Source organism: Adiantum capillus-veneris, chromosome 17 (assembly GCF_014529385.1).
Source record: "Adiantum capillus-veneris isolate H3 chromosome 17, ASM1452938v2, whole genome shotgun sequence".
Lineage (NCBI taxonomy): Eukaryota > Viridiplantae > Streptophyta > Polypodiopsida > Polypodiales > Pteridaceae > Adiantum > Adiantum capillus-veneris.
This window is the reverse complement of record NC_140947.1, coordinates 2,622,791-2,633,148: the sequence shown is the minus strand read 5'-3', so window position 1 is coordinate 2,633,148 and position 10,358 is coordinate 2,622,791. Positions and strand designations below refer to the sequence as shown.

The window sequence follows — 10,358 nt, the reverse complement described above, 5'->3', positions numbered from 1 at the left end:
TGCAACCATGAGAACAAGAAACCAAACAAAAAATACTAGTGCAATTGATGAGGTGGATGTTACTACCTCACAAGAAGTACCTCCGTTAGGCACACAGGATACCCAACAATCTCAGGCAATTAGTTCTTTGGATCGTATTGTATCCATTGTAACTGGAGTGGCTGGAACATCACAATCAAGCGCCGGACCCAGTCATCTTGTGGAAACAGGTACCGCTATTGAGAATGTCAAAGACGAAGTGTTTGGAAATGTTGTCGACAAACACATTTCTTTGGGTTGGGTGGATTCTCACAGAGTACCATACGATGGGAAACTTCCACGATTGCCTCTTTGTCGACTTCTCTCAAACCCCGCCATCCGCACGCATGATGACCATGTGACCGATTTGCAAATCTCTATTGCAAACAAAAGCTACCAACCAACGATGGCAAGATTTATTGTTAGTGAACGAATTCTTGGGGAGGATCACAAACAATTTACTCGCCGTGGTCACGCTGCGAGGGATCTTGCAATGTCATATGATTTGGATGAAGAGCTTCGCCAAATCCCGGAGCTTAGTCACATGGTCGAAAAGTACTTTGTGGTTTAGGATGGTAATCACCGATTGGAGGCATGGATGCGGTGGATGAACGAGAACGACATTCCAATTGAGAAAGCGCCAATGGTGGAGTGCGTTCTAGTCGACTTTCAGCCACATGAGGCAGCGGAGTTTCTATTGGTTTTGGGTATGATCAATAGGTGAGTCCTTTTTTTTTTCTAATGTAAATGCATCTTACTTGTAAACTATATAAATTACAATCGATTGTTAAACAGGGCCACGAGGGTTTCATACGACTGCTCATGATATTTTCATGATGAGAAAGCTAGGGTTGGCGGACCCTACATCACTTCTGCAAAAATTCCCCGAAAGAGCGCGTTTGGCAGCCGAAAGGGCTTTAAATTTTAGGGGTCCAAATAAGTCTAAGTGGCTAAAATTGCCAATGGCTGTCCTTGCGCAACTACTTTGGAAGGTATACTTCAAACCAATTGTATATGAGAATATGTTTTGATAACGAAATTTTATTAATTGTATTTTGATTGAGTCTTTTGAAAATAATAGGAAGAGTTCGATCATATGTTTAGTAGTAAAACGAAAGGGCTACCATCAAAAGGGAGTTTTGACTACGAGTTGGCACCTGACGCTTACGAGGAAAGCATCAATCTAGCGCTTTCTCAAACGCAGCAATACTTTACGCGCAAAGGGCTAGAGATAGCCACCATTGCAAATCCAAAAAATGGCAGCGATTTCTTCCAAAAATGTATTTCATTTATTGGTTGGGGCGAGAAGACCACGAAAATGATACCCTCGAGAGTGGCAGAGGTAGCGCGCACACGCATTGGCCCAACAGAGTAAGTAATAGTCGTTTAAATCATTGGATATATTTCTTTTTTTCATTATGTAACAATAAAAAATAAGTCTCGCGTTTCCTTTGATAGGAAGTGCCGAGTGCTTGATTTACTCCAAGCCGGTGATGCATCCTTGAAGGAGAAGGGCATCGGTTTGACGGAGAAGGCCTGGATCCAGTGGCTTCGATATCATGTTTACTGGTGGCAGTTGGAAAGGTTAGATTTCTCAAACATTTGCACCAGCTAGCAGTTTGTTATGTAACTTGTGACTTATTATTTGCTGTTGCAGGAGAGTGCTTGAGATGGCCGAGAAAATGGAGGCCGAGAATCATGATGTTGCTATCCAACATGAGAAGGCTGAAGGTAGGCATGGTTGCACGCTTGCCCACACATTATTGACATACAGACGCAAGCACTTTCAGAAGGCCTTCAAGAAGTGGAGTGCTCGGATCAAATCCACACATGAACCCGAAGAGCAACTCCATTTTGCTTGTACGGCACGACGCTTGTTGTACAGGTTGGACATCTTTAATTGACTAATTAAGACTGTAGTAGGATACACTAATCTTGTTCTATGCAAATGAAAACTTTGTGGTCTGTCTTATAGATGGTGGAGAGATGCTCTTGTCTTTCCCATTCCCGAGCACCCCAGTGATGCATGGTGCAGGTCGGAGAGAGAGGAGACGGGATTATATCCTGACGAGTGGATAGATGACTTGCGGCCAAAGGGAGCGTGGCTCAAGTGTCCTTGGTGGCTAGACTACCCGGACAAGGAGTACCCACCCGAAGAGGAAGAGCTATACATAGGTATGCCTCTATGTATTTTTTACCTTTGCCATGAAGCAATAGAATATGGGCTCAATAACTCTTCTTCTTTTAATTAATAGCGGAGCATAGTGCGTCACGGAAGAAAGCGGTTGTGATAGAAGATGCTCTATCTCCAAACACATCAAAGAAACCAGAGAGGAAGAAACAGACCTCAAGGAAAGACTCGCAAGCACAACAAGATGACAAGCAACGTGGGAAGAGAAAGAAGAGGGCTGTAGTTTCGAGCGACAGTGAGAGCGAGCATGTGGTTGTTGAGTATTCTGTAGAAGTCAGCGATAGTGCTCATAGCCTTGGTGCTATGAGTCACAGTGTACCGACACTATCCTTCACTCCCAAACCAGTGGGGGGCATCCAGGAGTCCCCTCCATGTTCACCATCACATGGTAGGGCTGCAGAGGACTTATCAGACATGGCCAGAGTTGTGGGAGATAACCATCCAGGTACGTGAAAATGCTTAATGTTGTGTTGTTCTCTTTAGCATTGCTTCAAAGATATATTTGATCTTATGTTGCTATATACAGATATGCATGTAGAGCCACGCCACCTTGCAGTGCATGCTAGTGCCAAAGAGTTGGCAAAAGCTATTCCAGATGTGTTGTGCAATGACAGGTAAGCCACACTTATTTACAATCATAGTTATGTGCACACTTATAGTGCTAACAAAAACTGCATGCAGTTCTATGCAGTCACTACGTAGATTCTTGGGCTCTCTATCAGGAACAGGGCAGATGAACCCCACCTTGAGATTGGGTGGTGTACGTTTGGTGTACATGGACTTTCCCTTACACACTAGGCCACATGCAGCTAGCACGGGTGGGGTTCCTATATGGAACCAATGGGATAGTGACCTTGTGGATGTTGCATTCCTTCTGGCATCCGAGTTTCTTTTGGTGGATGGCATGATTGTGGCGACATGTCGTGCAGAACATCTTTCCATCGTCACTTCGAAGGCAAAGGGAGCTGGTTTCCAGCTGTTGAGGATATTGTACTTACGGCTACCGGAGGCTAGTTGTACGACTGTTCATGACTATTTAGAGGGGGTATGTTGTTTTTTTATTTTGATAATGAATAGTAACTTCGATGTTCGTGGGTCAAAAAATAATGTTTTACTTGCTCCCCGCAGGTTGGTACTTTGTTGCTAGCCATTTTTTCACCCCCTAGAACTGGTGGGTGTCGGCTTCCGAGGTACGATCGAGAGGATGGAGAGATTGCAGCAAATGTACGTGGCTTCTCTGCAGATGACGACATGTTGTGGGAGAAGCTACCAGGATTAGTTTCCACACAGTGGACGCTTGATCGTATGGGTCGGCCTTTTCGTAGAGGTGTTGAGAGGAGTCCAGCGTTTGCCAGGTGGTAGAACTTTTTTGTTAGCTGTTTTTATTGTTCCTATAAAATTATAGATATAATAAATATTAACGTAACTTTTTTTGTGTAGATGTCTACTAGGTACCTTCACAGACATGGGAGATGCTGTGTTGGATTGTTTTGCAGGAGTTGGGACATTGGCAGCACAATGTTTACTACTACGTAGACATTGCATCAGTTGTGAGAAGGATTGGGCAGTTTTCAATGCTTGTTTGGAGCCAGCTCAGCGCCTACCTTCCGATTTAGGCTCGACATTGATGTTTCATAGGAGTGTCAGAGCTCAGGTAACTGAGAAACCGCAGCAGGTGTCCGAGCAGCTTCATCCGCTTGACCCACCGTTCCCGACACCACTCAGCAGTCAGGGCGGGGCAGTAGCAGCACCATATCCCACTTTCACAGCCCCATTTTTGGCATGGCGTGCAACTGGACCGTCTCCCACTACATTCATTGCCTCCACATCTGAGGCCCCACCCGGGGTTGATCCATTGCCTCTTTCACTACCTGCAGCCCCCCCACATATAGTTCACACCCTTTGCCATTTAGAGTAGTTCCCCCTCCATTTGGTGCACTGCCCCCGTTGGCACGACCTTTGTTTCCTCCCAGAGGATATGGCCCCCCACCGCCCTTCTTTCCTCCACGTCACCCATGATGTATCAACCCCCATATGTATTTACTTTGGATGCAATGGAACTCATAGATTTGAGGTTTGCTATTTGAAATAGACCGTAATTGTGTGTAAGGAACTTTCTCTTATTAATAGTGTATTGAATGATTCCATGGTGTTTTTTGTTTGAATGTAAGTTGGTCATGAAATGACAATCAAATTTTAGTTGGAGAGAGAGAGAGAGAGAGAGAGAGAGAGAGAGAGAGAGAGAGAGAGATGGGTAGATTGTCCCTTCTTTTGGGAATCCGCTCGCCCGATTCTTAAAAAGCCCTCGCCAGAAATTGCTCGCCCAGAAATTGCGTCCCTTGTAGACTGAGGTGTACGTGATAAACTGGAGCCCTTCTGGCTCATAGCCATGGCTTTCCGTAGATAATGAATGCCCCTTAGCTTCATGCATACTGAAAGATCCTCCATAAATACTTGCAAAGTTCCGTCATGTCAGCACTTGGAAAATCAATATGCGAGAGATCGAAAATCCCATCTACCGTCCGGCTGTTGCAAATGGTGACAAATAGTCGTCCATGCGGAACATATTTGGCATCATCAATCAAGCCTAGACGTGAGTAAAAGAGCTTTGTCGAGTCGACAAAGAAGCGACCATGCCAAACAACTTTGTACCCTCGAGCAGTAAGAGTTATCGGCTGTGCCAATCCCTGGAAGTATCAGTTCCTTTTGCATGGTTTGAATATTGTGTAGTCAAGCCATGCTTGATGTTGATCTCTCAACCAAACAGTGGCTCTTGTAAACAAACCAGTGGAAAAAAATTGACTACGTATGGAACTTGTCACAAGATGTGCTTGTGCCTGCATGCAAGAGCTCATAGCATGTTTGAAAGCGTAATCAAACCAAAACAACAGCTATTGCATACCTTGGCGATGATCTCCGTAGACTCTCGAGTCGTGCTTGAGGACTCGATTGCCGCCTTGTCGGGTGTTGTATATCTGTAATAAGCTTTGCTCACACAAAATTTTGATAACAAACTCTTAATTTACCTCAATCAACGCTTCTTGCATCAACCAATAACATCATCCTTGTCGTTGCATCAAAGATTAATCTTTGAAATGCTAACCATATAAGTCTGCAAAGTAAAATTTCACAGAGGAAACCCTCATAATTTAGGAAATTGCAAACCTGATTATTTTGTCAGTCGCCCGCTATTGATGCCTTATAGGAAATTTGCCATCCATGGTGACGTTGGAAGCCTTGCTTCCACAACATCATGGCGTACCCGTTCATTCTCTATTGCATTTCCTTGTTTGCCTCCATGCATGTTTTGGATCGTCCGTTCAATTCTGACATGGAGACGTTTTGAGAGATCGAGAGATTCCGATATAAATTAATTTTGTGTTCCTTCAAGTCGCAATTTCTTTTTTGTGCAGGAACGTCTCCATCTCTGCTGAAACCTGGCCGTCATGGTGCTACAAAGCGGCATGAGGACTCTACCTCAATGCATGCCTTGTAGCCGTGGGGCTTGGCCCTTACTAGTCCTAGGGTTGCCCCTTGGGCGCCCAAGGGCGGCCAAACATGAACATTTAAAAAAAAAAAAAAAAAACGTGTACCGTCATGGCGGCCGCCTGTTAGCAGGTGCGCCGAGGAAGAAGGCGACCTAGCCATCGCTACAAGCCCACCCAGGGCGACCTCTTGTGTCAAAAAGCGATTATCTCCCCAAGGCGCAACCATTGAACCCCTTAGCTCGCCGAATTAAGCAGGTAAAAAATAGTGGGTTTGTGTGTGTAAGACCCCCTTCCCGCGAGCTTCCATGTCGACCTTGCTCGGCTTTGCAAGGACCGTTTCTTGCGGCCGGGAGAGACAAAGAGACAGATAGAGGAAGATACCTTGCCATGCATGGCCATGCAACCATGACCCTACCTTTCCCCTCCATAGCTCTCTCTTCCCTGAGCTCTGATACCAATATAAAATCTAGGGGACTAAGACGTCGGATCCTCCTCCCTACCGCCCTTTATATAGGCCTAGCTCCTAGCTCTGGCCCTAAGCGGATCCCCAGTCCAGGCCCTTGGCCTAGGTCCCTGACTTCCTAGGTTGGGCCTTGCCCAGTAGGACCCTTGTCCTGACACTATATTTTTTTGATAAAAAGATTGACGCTACATGAGAAGCCCACTCATGTAGCTTCTCTCTGTCTCCATGATGAGTAGCGTTTTTGTGCTGGCTATGGGACCGTGGCATTGCTGGGTGCGCCAATCGTGCTTGCTGGCCCACTCGCCACTACTACCACCTCAAACAACCAGGAATCCTATTGCTGCCAGATGGTTGTGATTGACAAATGGAGCATTTCCGTTTGAAAGAAATTCGAACGAGCTTTAGATTCTAAAAAATTGGCCCACTAACTTTTGCATTATCTTTTCTACTCTATTATATTATATAATGTATTATATTAAATATATTTACCATATTATGGAGAAGCCTTTTCAGGAAATCCATGTGGTAGAAACCGGGGAGCAACGTGGTGGGCAGCCAGGAGGTTGACCAATGAGGAGGTGATGGCCGGGGAGCTGAAGAGGCACTATTGGAGCTGGAGAGAGAGAGAGAGAGAGAGAGAGAGAGAGAGAGAGAGAGAGAGAGAGAGAGAGAGAGAGAGAGAGAGAGAGAGAGAGAGAGAGAGAGAGGTGATGATCAAGATACATTTGTCCAAGGTTTCTTGAACTTGAATATGAGGTGCAACTAGTAGCAAGATGGGCGTCATCCAATGTAGCCACTGTGCCCCAAGAAGCAGCCCTAGGTGATGTCATAGGCCACAAGTAGACCCCGATCCATGACGCATTCACCCAAGTATCACATTTTACCTTCATGTTTTCCTCCATCAGTAGAAGATGAGCTCCTTCTGCATTAAAGGATTGGGGAGCGGGCCACTCAAAAGCTCAAGAAGTGGCATGTTGATGTTGTTAGCCCAGAGGCTGCACGGATAAAAGTCTTCCGATGATATTTGGGAAGAAGGTGAAGGCTTTGCAAGATCGTGAGTACAAGAGGTCCTCCTCACTTGGATGTTCTCCTTGAAATTTGAACATCAAGCAAGGATTTGTATATACCATAACGATGTAGTATGCAAACCTAATGGATAGAAGAAGGCATGACATCTTGCTAAGGAGGAAGAATCTTTGCCAATGAGCTACTTTTATGTGTTTCTCAAAAACTCCCTTGACATTTTGTATATATGCTGCTGACAAGCTTTTGTTGTGCTTTGTCTCTCTCCAAAAAAAAAAGAGAGAAAGAGATTAATGGCCCTCTGTCAGTTTTGCGAGTTTGTGCACGAGCAGCCAGCACCCCCCTTTGTTGGTGGGCAACAATTGGAGCCCCTAAGTAGTCTGTCTCTCTCTCTCTCTCTCTCTCTCTCTCTCTCTCTCTCTCTCTCTCTCTCTCTCTCTGTGCTATGGCCGGTTGTCATGTTGCCAAGTGGTGGGACTCCTTTTCTCTCTGTAGGTAGCAAACGTCTCAATCCAAATGTGCGTGTTCCACATCCAAGGCTTAGGCTCAATTAGCCACCCGCTATATTGCTTAATGCCTCACCACCCAAGGCTCAGACTCCATTAACCAGGAGGCATGCCAATGTCCCACCATGGCCAAGAGGCACGCCCAAAAGTCTGTGTGAGCCTACAACAAGGAAAGACATGCGTGTGGAAGGAGGTATATTGGCTAGCAGTAATCGCCAGCCTACAACTAGGGTTTGATCTCCTCTGTGTGTGTGTGTGTGTGTGGATGATTGGGGTCATGCATCGTCGCTCTATGGCATCAGTGGAACAGCTCGCGGAAACAAAAGTGCCAATGGCTCTCCTAGCAATGCAAGTGGCTACCATGATTGCGAAGCTCCACTTTATATGTGGAGAGTAGGCATTGCCAGGGTGGCTTAAAAGAACACAAGGACAATGATCATGGAATTTAGGAATTACCGAGGGTGAGGCTAGGACGTGGACATATGCAAAGGTTGAGGCCACGAGAAGAGAGGTGGACACATTGGTGGTGCTATTTGTGGCCAGCCATAGGCACCACTAGGGGATGGGATGGACGAGGTGATACAGGTAGGTAAGCACACACAAGGGACCTAAAGGAATAGCAGGAGTCGTAGTTGGTGGTGATGGGGCATGCAAAAAGTAATGGCATGATGGTTGACCTCGTGCTTGCAACAACACCTCCTCCTCCGCTTCCTCTACAACAATAGCTTTATCAACGTGTATTTTTAGTGGTGGCCTTTGTATGCTTGGAGACTCTCTCTCTCTCTCTCTCAACGTTCCAAATCTTGATATCCGTGCCACTACCTAGCTATGGTCAGACATATGACCAAATGTTATATAACAATATCTATACTATTCTATTGTGGAAGATGGGATTCAGGCATGCCATATGGCATAGGAAGAGGGTGAGCCGGTGGCTTTCCTACATCTATTTACTCTATTATGGAGAGTTGTATTCATGCAAGGTCATGTGGTTACAAATAGAGAAAAGCAGAAAAGTAGGTATGTACACATGTACATACTCACATGAGCGAGCTCCAAAAACTGTATGGGATTTCCCTGTTGGTAAGAGCGATCACGACCCACCGAAGGCGGGTCGTGTGAACTCGTAAATGTAGATATAGTGTGTATCCACCTATGGCACGCTGCCAAGTGGATGCACGAGAAAGATGGTGACTTTAATTCTTGTTAAAACGTTTTCTCAGCGCCGCTCCTATGCGTTTTTGAATGGTTTCGTCTGGAAAGAAACTGCTGCTGCTCCACCTCCACCTCCACCTCCTCCACATCATTTCAATCCAAGCAGGTATGCCTTCTACACCTCTGTTGCGAGGAAAGATTCCCGTGTCGGTCATCAAAGCATACCGTGTGTTGATTTTCATTTCTCAGAATTTGAGGCACACTTTGCCTGGAGATGTACATACTACAAAGACATATGGCCAAATGGTAACACGGTTTGGAGGTGCACTAAAAAATCTACAGCATCGATAGAGCCTACTCCAAAGAAGAGGTGTGAGGGATCTACACACAACTCACAGAGTTCTTCTAGGCAAAGGCTCAAGCTCTGTTTTTCTTTCTCTTTACATGGTGTCAAAGCCTTGTGATGGAGTGAGGAGATGCGATTAACAAGCAAGAGGAGGCAAAGGCATTGAGGGTAAGAGTTGCCTCCAAACTTGGGAGCTACTGGTATCTTCTCCTCATCATCTTCACCATGCTGAGAGCCATCATCCAATGTATCATCATGAGATCGTGCATCACTCTCCAAAACCTGAGGGACATGAATTGGAGAAGAAGGTTCATCATCCGAAGCGGAGGAATCATCATCTAGATCTCCACGAAGAGGCAAATCAGGGGTTCATGTGGAGCGGAAGCCCCTTCTGAAGCAATATGCTTGTCGAAGACCACATCTCGACTCACCACAATCTCCTTTCTCTCTAGATCCTAAAGTTGATAGCCCTTGAAAAGAGTATTGTACCTGAGAAAAATAATTCGGTTGGACTTAATATCAAACTTTCCTTGTTGCTTCTTTGGTACATGGATGTAGGGAACACTCCCAAAATTCTGAAAATGAGAGACATGTGTCTTTCTACTGAAATAAACGGAGTCAGTCAAGGAAGCGAAATTGTAGGAGACTGGTTGAGAGTATGAACTGCTTTCACAACTACCTCCACCCACAAGGTTTCTGGTAGATCTCTACGCTCGTGCATTGTTCGCGCCATCTTCACCATAATCCTATTCTTCCGCTCCACAACTCTATTCTCTGAGGGCAATTGAGTATTTGCAAGCTTCTGCTTAATGCTACTGTCCGCACGAAATTGTATAATGGCATTGGAGGTAAAATCTTCACCCTTGTTCGTACGAATTGTCTGCAACTCCTTTGCTGCACTCGCTTCTCCACAAGTGTACAATAATGCTTGAAAATCTCAAAAGTCTCATCCTTGTGCTTGAGAAGGTACATGCAAGTAAAATGGCCAAAATCAAATACCAGCACTTCAAAAAGACCATTGATAAAAGTTGCTCGCTACCAGCTGCTTCCACCTGCGCGCCCCTCTTCCCTTTGCCTCCCCCCCCTCCTTCGAGCTCCGCACTCCGCTCCCCATCTCTGCCCACCAGCCCCCCCCGTCTTCCCTGCTTGTGGGTTGTTCTCAGCTTGC

The 10,358-nt window shown here is 45.7% G+C and overlaps 1 long non-coding RNA gene across 1 annotated transcript; it reads left to right on the top strand.

Annotated features, from left to right (window-relative positions):
- Nucleotides 1-8,752: 8,752 nt before the first annotated feature.
- LOC147436722 (uncharacterized) lies at nucleotides 8,753-10,089 on the top strand. The gene is made up of 2 exons (XR_015184701.1): nucleotides 8,753-9,010; nucleotides 9,094-10,089. It is a non-coding gene; the product is annotated as an uncharacterized LOC147436722 (long non-coding RNA).
- Nucleotides 10,090-10,358: the final 269 nt, after the last annotated feature.